Source organism: Chrysochloris asiatica, unplaced genomic scaffold (assembly GCF_000296735.1).
Source record: "Chrysochloris asiatica unplaced genomic scaffold, ChrAsi1.0 scaffold00138, whole genome shotgun sequence".
Taxonomy (NCBI): domain Eukaryota; kingdom Metazoa; phylum Chordata; class Mammalia; order Afrosoricida; family Chrysochloridae; genus Chrysochloris; species Chrysochloris asiatica.
Genome location: NW_006408656.1, coordinates 4,508,408 through 4,519,764, shown reverse-complemented (window position 1 = coordinate 4,519,764; position 11,357 = coordinate 4,508,408).

Below are 11,357 nucleotides of genomic sequence, written 5' to 3'. Positions count from 1 at the left end.
TAACCAGAGTGGTCACCTGGAGGCCTGCTGTCTCTTCTTGTCTGCATTCCTACACATTTGAAGACAAGCCTTGTGGTGGGGAGACATGGCAGGGGCAGATCTGTGTCCACAGCATTTCCTGACTCCCATGGAGGACTTCTCCCCTCTGCCTCCAGTGACTCTTCCTTTAAGTTTACTGCCAATCTCACAAGGAGGCCTGACTCCCGAGTCTCATACCCACCGCTCTGCTTGGGTGGGTATCTGGGGGCCCATCTACGGTCTAGGCCTAACACTTCCAGGTGCCCCCAGGGCCAGTTCCTTGTTCCTCAGCTGGCTGTACCTGGGTAGACCTTGGTTGTTAGTGTGAGGGGTTCCCTTGCTCTGCCACTGCAGGTGGGGGCTGCAGGTGGGGTGCCATGGAGGGGTGGGGGCACCTGACTTGGGTGTGTCTTAGTGTGACTCAGGCTAGATGCCGAGGCCCTGAGCTGGTGGCTTTGTTCTCCCACTCCTGGGCAGGGTGCATGCCACCATCCTGAGTCACCAGGGTGTGGTCAGCTGGCCTGGCCCACACACCAGACATGCACACAGCCACTCACGGGCCTAGGACACGAGCAATCGCCTCAGTAGCTCTTCCCTTGTGGTGCTGTTGGCCGTTCCCAAGGTGTTTGTTGGTGTTTCATCCCTCAGGTGCCCTTAGCCAGATAGCCTCTGCAGGAGTCCTAGTGTGGTGCTGTGGGTTAATGCGTCAGACTGCAAAGCCATTTGAACTGCAAAGTCAGCAGTTCAAGCTCACCAGCTGCTCCTCGGAAACCCTATACAGGGTCTTATGGGTTGGAACTGACTCTATGGCACTTAACAACAACAACAACAACAGGGCACCAAACCCCACCTCAGCCCAGCCCCTACACAGCCCTTAGCTTAGAGGCCCTGAAGGGCACACAGACCCTTGTCTGGTTGTCAAACACAAGAGTATCTGCAGGACAGAATGTGCTATCTATCTAAACTGCCAACTGACATCTCTGAGTTGTTGCTGCTAAGTGCAGTCAAGTCGGTTCCGACTCAACAACTCTGTGTAGGATTTCCAAGGAGTGGCTGGTGGGTTTGAACTACTGACCTTGTGGTTGGTTAGCAGTCCAGTACTTATCCTATATCGCCACCCCAGGACTCTGAGAGTGCTTAGTTTCCTCAAAGTCACACGGCTATTGAGTGGCTGTTGTTGGTAAGTGCCATCAAGTCAGTTCTGATTCATAGTGCCTTTGTATAGGGTTTCCGAGGAGCAGTTGGTGGGTTTGAACTGCTGACCTTGTGGTTCACAGTCCAGATCCTACAGTGTGCCACACCAGAAGTCCAGGCCTAAACCTCCTTCCTCTTTAGGGTTTCAGGTGGCCTGCTATGTGCTGTGTCAGGTGTGGGGCATCCGTGTGATGGTGGCCTGGCCCCTGCCCTCCGCGTCAGTCCAGCTCATTGCACAGACCTCTTCCACATGACCCCTCACCTGAAGTGTGACAGGGGCCATAGGGTTAGGGCCTGGTTTCCCCTTGGGGAATAAGGTAGGGTCAATTGAACTGTTCAATTGCCCCTCACAACCATCAAGCTTAGGTCCCTGGGACTTTCTGTGTGGGCCACTGGAGGTGCTGGTAACCTGCTTTCTCTGGGTCAGGAACACCTCCCTCCTTAGACCTCACTGACCCCAAGTACAGGGCAGGACAGGGAGTAATTTCCCACATAAAATACCACCCCTTCTCCACAGGTACATGTCTGTGAATCTGAGGGGAAAGGGAAGGCAAATGGGCTTTGTGAGGGGAAGCAGTACAGGTTAGGGGACAGAGCCCCCTCTCCCAGGAGCCAGGAGAGGAACCCAGGGGTCCTCACACTCAGGTCAGGCTGATGTTTTTTGACAAAGATGGGATCTGCTTTGGGCCCTGCTGCCCCCAGAAAGGGTTACTCTGGTGCAGTTGGGTAGGTGGGGGTAGGGTGCAGTTTCAAGGAAGTGGCCCCACCCCCTTCAAACACAGCCCCACCCAGGTTCTTTGTCTGAAGATGTTTGAGGGAGAGAAGACAATACCTTATAAGGTAATAAATGCCAACTGCCAGGTGGGGAGATGCCAGGCCCGCCTCCCTGCCTCTGGGCCTGCCTACCCTGCCCAGCAGAGCAGCAGCTTCTGTGATTGTGCCTGTCCAGTCCTGGCAATGAGCCCAAGAGCCCCCCCCCCCACCCCGCATGCCGTGTCATCTCATAGAGGCGTCCCCCCATCTCCTACTACAGCAAGGACATGTGGGGTGGTGGGACCTGGCCCACCCCAGCTCTCCCTCTGTGTACCTCCTGCCTGAGTCTCAGTTTCCTCTTCTGAAGTGGTGGTTTTAGCTGCTTCAATCAAGCTTTCTCTACTCATAGCAGCCCATGTGCTACAAGCAGAAGTGCTCTAGAGGTCTTCTTGGCAGAGCAGCTCTCCAGGCCTTCTCTTTCTCAGAGCTCCAGGGGGAGGAGGTAGGGGTGGGGGGTTTCAAACCAACAACCTTTGCATTGAGTTGACAACTCCTTGGGAGTTAATTTTGACTGAAGGACACAGTAGAACTGCCCTATACGGTTTCCTAGTGTGTAATTTTCAGTTTACAGGAGAAGCCAATGGTAGATTTGAACCACCAACCTTTTGCTTCTCAGTTGATCACTGAATTGTGCTAGGACACATCCTCTCTGTTCTTAGGCTTGGGATTCAGGGTTGTTGTTGTTATGTGCCGTGGAGTCGGTTCCGACTCATAGCGACCCTGTACAGGGTTTCCGAGGCTATAAATCTTTATGGGAGCAGAAAGGCTCCTCTTTCTCCCATGGAACAGCTGGTAGTTTTGAACTACTGACCCTGAGGTTAGCAGCCCAATTTGTAACCACTATGCTGGTGAAACCACCTGTCTGTGCAGGAAGCACCTTGGAGTAGGTAGCCTGGCTCAGATTGGCCACTTTCCAGCAATGGGGGCTTAGAAGGGAGGGGCAGAGCCCTAGGAAGCAGGTGCTCCATCTGCAGACTGGTTTCCCTGCCTTTGACACCTCTCTGTCTGTCTCTCAACTAGTTCCTTCCTTGAGATCTAACTGGAAACTGGCCTTCTTTCAAAACTCCACAGTTTACCCTTGGCGTGCTTTCTTGCAGCCCTGAATGGGATCCCTCCTGCATACGTCTGATGCACCATCTGAAATTTGGCTCAGGAGATAAAAGTGTGCTCTCTGTTTCCAAAGTGTTTCCCCACCATTATCTAATCTGACCTTTGCACTAGTCCCTCCATCAAGATACCTTGGCCAACTATGTGACAACATGGTGGGGACAGGATCTCCTGTTGGAAGTACCATTTAGATATTCTCTAATCCACCCCCTTACTGTGGAGCCTGGGAAACTGAGGTCAACAGCTAGGTCTGGAACCCAGGACTCCTGATGACCAGTCCTGTCTCCTTTCCTGGGGGAGGCTGACTGCTCCCCAGCTCTGCTTTCCTTCCCCTATCCCCACCCCCCCAAAAAAACAGATCTGGCCTGACTTGAGTGGCAATCGTTCTGCTTGGTAAGTGACAGCACTAGATAGCTGAGCCCAGGCAAGGACAGGGTGGAGGCCAGGGGTTGAGCCCCCAGCCTGATGGAGGAGCTGAACCCTGGGCCTCTCCCTCTCTCCTGGCCTGCCCACTCCTAGCCCAGCAATTACACAGGGGTTCTTCAGGGAGGCTGACAAAGCAGCTTCTACTCTGTGAGGAAAACAAGGCGGAACCTGTGACTAAACTGACATACAGAGCTTCCCTCTTCCATTCCCAGTATCCCCTATGGGCTGTGCCTGAGAGGCTTCCTCCATCCCTCTGCTTCAGTGCAGAAAGGATCCCATCGTAGGGGTATCCCTTCCTTAAAGCTCTGTGTGGCAGGGCATCCCCATCTGTTGCCAGTTTGGAAATCAGATTATTTCACCAGAAAGTTCTACCTGTTCCCTGTCTCTAGTCTCTCCTGCTGTGTTTCAAGTCTATTTCTTTCTGTGCTGAGCTCAGGGCTCAGACCACAGTGAATCGAAGTTCAGGATTACAGGAACCCTTATCCTTTTCTCATTATCCTCTTCTGTGGGTTCGGGAAAGCAGAGGCCACCTTTTGAATTCCCACTGGGTGCCTTTTGCTCCTTCCCCTACTCCATCCTGCTTTTCCATACTTCCCAAGCTCCCCTCTCCACGAATTGTGCTTGGCTCTGTGGCCAATCTCAGATGACTGCATCTGAGCACCCTAGCAGCCTCTCTGTGCCCCCATCAGCCTGGGCAAGGCTGCCTAGAGGAAATATCCCTGTATTTTTCATACCCACAGGCCTTAGGCCCCAAGAGGCAGGCAGGGCAGGGCAGGGCAGGGAGCTGGGGGTAGATTTTGCGGGTCTGTGGCTGCATGAACCTCATTCCTTGTTCCCTGGAAGCTTCTCCACAGTGCCCAGGCCACGTCCTCTGATTGGCTCCTGGTTGGAGCTCAGGTGGAAGAGTTTGAAGGTCATCTAGGCCCAGTCTCCGCTGATGCAGGAACTCCCTTCCCACTATCCTGGCAGCTCTGGCTCAGGGCCTTTGTCCTTGCTCTTCCCTTTCTCTGGAGTTGTCTTCCTAGATCTTCTGCATATTGTTCACTGTCTCCCTTCATTTAGGGCCTCATTCATTGTCACCACCACCAAAAAACCTCCCTGCTCTTCACTCCAGATCCTTTTACTAGGCTTCATTTTTCCTTTATATCAGCTGTCCCTTCATGAACTTGTATGGATATTTACATGTTTATTGTCTATTTCTTTTACTAGAATAAGCTCCTGAGGGAAGGCACACTGTTTTCTCTGTGTATTCCCGGTGCTTTGAGTAGTGCCTGACATAACTCAATAAGTATTTGTTACATGCTTGAATAGTCCCCACAATGGCACCAACCTTTGTGGGACGTTCTAATTATTAGAAAGGCCTTGCCTTTGCTGAAGGAACATCTACCTCCCATCAACCTCCACTCTGGGGAACCACACAGAGGACTCTCCCCCTCTCCCCAACCAGCAGCTTTTCATATACATGCTTGAGAACTGAGGCCACCTAACTCTTCAGGGACCTTTAGTTCATAGTGCTCTAATGGGGCACTCTCTTTCTCTCCTGGTGAACTGTGAACTCTCTTTCTCTCCTGGTCGGTTGGCTGGTGCTAGGCTCTGGGGGCCATTAGAGGGAGGAGGAAACCGAAGGCTCTGCTTACTGCTCACTTTTTCCCTCTAGGTCACTGACAATAACCTGTCTGAATCTGGATCAAGATCCATCAGGAGATTCTAGAAGCTGGAGGTTGGAGGGGAAGTCGGGACAGGACACAGGGTGGGGGTGGGTGGAGGGAGGCAGAGGTTCTGCTAACAGAAAGGCAGCCTGTGTCAGTAATGATGTACAGGCCTGGAAATATGGGACAGTTCGACTCTGTCCTGTCAGAACTGACTCTGCTGCAAGGGGTTTGGTGGTGGGGTTTAGAGTAGTTAAGGAAAGGACTGGAAGATGTTCCAGGTGGGGGAGACCAGGCTCAGGGTGTGGCCAGGGTAGGAGTGAGCATCAAGAAGAGCCAAGCAGGTGGGCAACAGGTGGCCTTGGGGTTGGGGAAGGAGATTTCAAAAGAAAGCCCCTTAGAGGGATGTGTGCTGGGGAGGAGAGTCCAGAACTTGGAAGCTATTTCTGCTGGTTGCTGGGTGTGCAACCGAGGGTGAGAATGGTTTGGTTTCACTTGCAGGTCAAAGAGGGTAGAGGGCAAAGTCTCAGCACAGTCCGTCGTTGGAATGCCCGCTTCCCCACCACCTCTGACACAAACATCTCCAGCCCCCACCCCGCGTTCCCTGAGGCCTTCTCCGGGCCTGCAACACTTCACGGAGGCCGGCAGGGGGCGGTGACCGATAGACTTTGAGAAACTTCTCCGCCCCTGCCCTGGGCCGGGCGCCCGGGAATGCGGCGGGACTCAGATGTGGCGGCGCCGCCCGCGTCCCGTCCCATCCTGTCCTGGCGGCCCAGAACAGCCTCCCTGCCCGGGCACGCCGGTCTGCGGGCGGGCGGACACCAGGTGTCAGCGCTGCGGGAAGGGAGCAGGCTGCTGAGCCCCGCCCCTGGGGACCTGGCGCCCCTCCCGGCCCAAACCCCGGTCGGGCGCCTTGGGAGGGGGCCTCAGTGCCTGAGCTCCAGGTCAGGGACCCTGTGTGGGCAAGGATCCAGAGGGGCTGCCCTGTAGCTGGGTGGATGGGACCAGCCCCTAAATCTCTGCTTCAGGCCTTTCACATGTCCTGCTGGAGTCTTGGATCCTCAGTTTCCTTATCTGCTAAAGGATGACATCCTGTCTCTATTTTGCAGAGCAGTAAGTGTCAACCCAATGGAAAGGCTCAGGACAGTGGCTCATGGCATGTCTGCCCACATCCTCCTCAAACTGGAAGTTCCCCTATGAATGGTCCCCCCATGCCATCCCGGAGCTGACTCTTCAGACCACGGCTCTCAGACTGGGAGTGGGTATAAGAGTGTGAGAGGCTGAGACGTGAAATCTAAGCGCCTTCGTTCTTCTTGACCCTGCCCTTGGGAGTGGGGAGTGGGGGCTCAGGGGGTTGGGGAGTGGGAACAGGAGGCACATTCCTGGCATTTGGAGGGACAGGCTCTACCAGCTTGGGAAAGGGATCATGCAAACCCTATTTTCATCTGACAGATGGGTAAACGGATGCTGAAGGTTACCCATCGAATTCGTGGCAAAAGCAAGACCAGAACCAGGCTCTCTAACTCCCAGTCTGATACTTTTTTTCTATTCTTTTATCTTCTGCATTTAATGTGTTTGTTTGCAACTGCAAATTCATAGTGGTAGGATGGCGTGTGGGTCTCAGAATATGTTCAGAGCCCGCCATCCCAAACCCAGGCCTGGTTGTGGCTATACCAGTGACTCTTTCATCCTGGACCCAGTCCAGGATGCTTCAGAAGGGACCCTGTCTGTCAATCCTCAGGATAGACCCTGGGAAGAGGTCCCCTAAGCTGGCTCCTCCTCCTAACATAGAAATCCGTTGATTTGGGTGTTACCCACCCCCCACCTCCACACCAGTTAGGCAGTCCCAGGGCTCAGAGTGAGAGATTCTGGCTGTTTCTCAAGAGATTGGGGTAGGAGTAGGAGACCCAGCTTCTGAGCTAAAGCCCACCTCTGCTGACTGGCAGCTATATGGCTTTGAGCAAGGCCCTTCTTTCTGGGCCTCAGTTTCTCCATCTGCAAAATGAAAAAATAGGCTACAACTATGTTCTGGAAGGTAACCCCCTGTAGTCCTAAACCTGAGATGTGAGTGAGGTGGTCTTGACCGACTTTGGAGGCATCTGGGAGGGGAGCAGCAAAGGCTATAGAAGGACCAAGAAAGGGGCTCATTGAAAGTATGGCAGCAGCTTCCACCATGTGCCTCATGCCTGCTTCAGGGTGGGGACAGGCCAGGGGAGGGTCCCAGGTCTGTCTTCTGGGTTGGGGGATTGATGACCCGAAGCCACACTTCCAAGGGGTGCCCTGCCACATGGCTCCCTCACTGGGATGGCCATGGGACGTGGTCTGGCAAGGCAGGTTTTCATGAGGATCTTAAAAAGAGGAGGATATTGGTATGCTGTTGGTCTCTCAAGGCCTCAGTTTCTCCATTTGGAAAACCCAGGACATCCTGAGGAGCGTGTTGTTTGTGTGTATTCACATGTGATGCCATGGTCCATCCCACACTGCCAGAGGCACAGTCTCGGGCTTGTAGGGAAGTGGAGTTGAAGAGGGGCTGCCAAACTGACTGGAGAGCCCCCAGAAAGACCCTCAGGTTCCTTCAGGCTGAACGATTTCCCTTAAAGCAACTCACCACAGGCAGGGCAAAACCCATGGTAGCCTGGAGGGTGAATGGGTCCCTAAGACCTCCATTTCATACCCCAAATGTCTGTAGCCAAGGAGAAGAAGGGAAGGTGCAGGAATGCAGGAATCCAGCCAGACCCTGTCCCAACAGGCTGGGGTAGGAGGGGCTGGCCTCCCATGTGGGCCCACGTGCTCCTGAACTCAGTTTAGTAGCTAAGCAGCCACCGTAAACAGCCGAAACACACGGAACTGTGGCCAGCCCCTGAGAGGGTATGTGTGCGCCTCCAACCACGCTGGGAACTGTTCTCATTACTTTCATAGTCAATCACACATATGTCTGAGCTGGGGCTGGGTGGTTTTTGCCATTTGACCCTTTCTGAGTGCTTACTATGTACCAGGCCTGTTCCACAAATGATCTCCTTTAATCCTCATAACCCTACAGTAAGCAGGCGTTTTGTTACCCACTTTCATAGAGGCAACCTGAACTTCCAAATAGTCGCACATGCTCAAAGTCACAAGCAAATGAGTGGTAAAGCCCAGCTGACTCCAGGGTCTCATTTTGCCATTCGGCACGTATGGACGTGTAAGCACATGTGTGTGTGTGTGTGCATATGTGTGTGTGTGTACACACAAGTGTAGACAGTGGGCCTGGATCTGTGTATCTGTTTAATGGCCTGACATAGGTGTGGTTGTGTCCACACAGGAGGTGTGTATGCATATGATCATGTACACATATGTACTCCATACACTCGCCACACACAGGCATGTGTACACATGTGCACATGTGCATGCAGATCTGTGTAGTATATGCCTGTGTGTATTTGTGCACAGGACCAGGCAGTATTTCATTCTGTTGTCCGTAGGGTCGCTATGGGTAGGAAATGATTCAACAGCACCTAACAGCAACAACATGTGTGTGTTGTGTACACATGTGTGCATGTCTGCAGATAGCCATGTACCTGTATACCAGGGATCCTCTCCAAAGGCTGACCTTACTGTCCAGCTCCCCTCAGGTCTCAGGAACAGAGGGTGTCTATGAGAGGACATCTAAAGAGGGGCTTCAAAAAGTTCTTGGAAAAACGGAATGAACAGATAATGGCATTTTCCCATGTGCTTTTTGAAGCTCCCATGTATTTTCATGTTCAGGATATAAGATGGTCTTCTTGTTGGCACAAGGACTTCTGAGGATTTAAAGGAAGGGCATATTGGGAAGGGGTGGAACTGGCAAGAATGGGGGTTGAAGAAGAATAAGGCAGATGGGGTGAGAGAGATTCAGGCTGGGGTCAGAGGGTTTTTTTCAGCCCTGGAGCTGGTCAAGAGAGTCCAAATGCTGCCCCTCTACCACTTCTCTGGAGGATGAGCCCCCACTGCTAAGAGGAATGTTCCAGAGGGGTCCCTGTGTAGGGAGTACATCTCTGCACTCTGTCTCCATCTCTGTGTGCGCCCAGACAATTCCTGAGGGAACGGAGGGGTGCGGACAGCAAGGTGGGAATGCTGCTCCTTTCAGTGTGGTGACAAGGACCAAGGGCAAATCCTAACCTTAGCACTTACCCATTGCACGGCTCCACATCCTAGATCCCTAGGTATCTGGCGCTCAGCTGGAGGTGGAGGTGCAGGCAAGGCAACAGCCAGCAGGGGGCGCTCGGGGCCTGCGGATAGTCCAGAGCGGCTTTTGATGCAGGTGGAGACCTGGATCTATAGGGTGGAGTAGAAACACATCAGACCTACCTGTGTGAATATAGACCCTGCACCAACAGAGGTAGATTCCCAGAACTATGGGTGGACATACCCTCCCCAAAGGGATAGTCTCCCAAGCCCCCCACCCCCAACAACAGAAACATCCCAGACTTCCAGACCCCTGTTCCCCACAGCAGATGCACAGACACTGAGAGATACAAACACAAGGGACAGTCCTCTCCTGCTCTGAGGGCACTCAAGGCTGGGGTGAGCTAGTTGGAGGCTAAAGTGACTAAATTGGCCTACCAGTCCCTCTGAGTGAAGTAGGGTTTGCTGGGCCTTTGTGACAGAAAAAGCCAGGGAAGGCAAGGTCTAGTTCCAAATCTGCCTCTGATACCCTGGACAAGTCATTCAACCTCCCCTGAAACGGGGGCAAGGTCTTCCAAGTGCCCATCACAGACCTGACACCCAGCATCACCACAAGGCTAACACAGGCTGCTGGAATCTCCATAATGGGCAGATTTGCAATGCTTCATCAACTATTTAATGAGCACCTACTAAGTACAACCACATTTAGTCTGTCAGTTTGTCATACTGTGGTGGCTTGCGTGTTGCTGTGTTGCTGGAAATGATACCATTGGTATTTTAAATACCAGCAGGGTCACCTATGGTGGACAAGTTTCACGAGAGCTTCTAGAGCAAGACAGACTAAGGAAGGCGAGGCAGACTATTTCTGAATGTTTAGTCGTTGAAAACCTATGACTAGCACCAGAACATTGTCAGATATAGTGCCTGAAGATGAGCCCCTTAGGTTGGAAGGCACTCAAAATACAATTGGGGAAAAGCTGCTTCCTCAAAGTAGAGTTGACCATGACGACGAGAATGGAGTAAAGCTTTTGGAACCTTCATTTGCTGATGGAGCATGACTCAAAACGAGAAGAAACAGCTGCAAACATCCATTAATAATTGGAACATGGATTGTATGAAGTATGAATTGAGGAAAATTGAAAGTTGTAAAAAATGAGACGGAACAAGCTTCCAGCAAGATGACAGACTAGGCAGACGCACTACACAGACATTCTAATAAAAAAAGTATGAGAGACCAAATGACACTGACAGGTGAAAATCCTGGGACCCTGAAGTTCAGAGGAAAGGTTATAGAGGTGAATTGAATGTTTGTTGGGAGGAAAAGTTGAGCAGGAACAAGACAGGGAAACTGGCTGGTGAATGACTAGCCAGATGCGGCGCAGCCATCTTGAACTTTTGTGAGTAGCTTTGGTGACAGAAGGTGGTCTGGCCGGGCAGATTCACACAGGTGACAGGAAAGGGGCAATTCCTCCCCACCCCTCTGGTGACCAGAGATGTGGCCAGCTCCCCAGCTCATTCACCTCCAGTGCAGACCCTGCTCTCCAGGAGTTCAGAGACATGTGATTGTGAGTCACTTCAGTGTGAGTTACTTTGATGCATGGATGTAGGTGGGTTAGGCTGCAGACCTACAGAACCTGCAGAGCCACGACACCAGCATCAGTCTAACAGAAACCCTCATGACCAGCCACCCTGCCCCCAGCTGCCTTGTGGTCCTAGCAGACACTGAAACAGCTGCATCAAGCGGCTCTACAAATGACTTCCGGATTGAGTGCCCTGAACATATAGGAACTATAGTAAATACATCCGAGGGCAGGAACTCCTCTGTCACATTTCTCTAGCACCAACCTTGTTAGTCCCCCCTTAATCCCCCGAGTTTTCTCCTCCCTGGGTCCAACACTTGCACTTTTTTTTAGTGTTTTATTGTGAATTATATGATAGTTTACATGGGAGAACATTAGTTTTACATTCATTCTATCGTATATCATATCATTGCCATGGTTACAATCC